Raw genomic sequence first — 919 nt, 5'->3', positions numbered from 1 at the left:
CAGAAGATGTGTACTAGCGCCCCCTACAGTATAACAATGAAAACACGGATTCTAGGAGCACAATTATACAGTAGCTCAAATATATTTAGACCTTTTCTAAGTATAAGTCCAGTATACTTAAATGTCATGTTAAGTATTCTTCTGAGAAGTACGTAAAAAGTAGACTAAAATGATACTTTCCTGTTTTTGGTTTAAAAGAAGAAAACTAATAGCACACTTGAATAAACTTTACTTTTGTAAGGGTTGTTGCAGCTAGTTTTCAGTATAATTCACTCATGAACGCAGTGGTGGCTCTGAAACCAATTAATATCTGTTCCAGTTCAAATTAACAGCTAGTGTAATAATTATAAGTTATTGAAGAGTAAATAACTCGTCACTGTTAGCACATTCATTGCTCATAGGACAACAGATATTTTACAATAAGTGAAATATTATGCATTGTAAAATCACAACTGTACATTATGTTCTTGATATAAGTCACCTTTATTCATTCAGTACAGAGTGTGTCAAAGCAGCTTTACAGTGTTACACATGACAATAATGTCTCAAAGGTGCAAACAGCATTCAGCTCTGATGTAAAGCAGCTCTAGATAAAGCACAATAGTAAACATGAAATATGTGAAAGGATTTTAGTTTCCTCTCGCCAAAAACGTGGTCTTAAAGTCAAAATGCCAAAGCACTTGTACAAGTTAAATTCTGCCAAGATCTGTGCTTCAGGCGTTCAGCTGTAGATGCATTCAATCTTATTTCCAGATATCTGTGTGGCTTTAATAAACGTGAACATTAGTATTTTCCTTGACGTATAGAGCAAGCTGGTCGTGTTTAAAGACTCTCACGTCATATAACTCATTAAATGAGCCTAACCCGGCAATCTGGCAGTGTTTGTTTCAGTGCTAATTATCTTCTTTATTGTTACTTA

Source organism: Sinocyclocheilus grahami, unplaced genomic scaffold (assembly GCF_001515645.1).
Source record: "Sinocyclocheilus grahami isolate Dianchi unplaced genomic scaffold, SAMN03320097.WGS_v1.1 scaffold3922.1, whole genome shotgun sequence".
NCBI lineage: Eukaryota > Metazoa > Chordata > Actinopteri > Cypriniformes > Cyprinidae > Sinocyclocheilus > Sinocyclocheilus grahami.
This window is presented reverse-complemented; position numbering follows the sequence as displayed.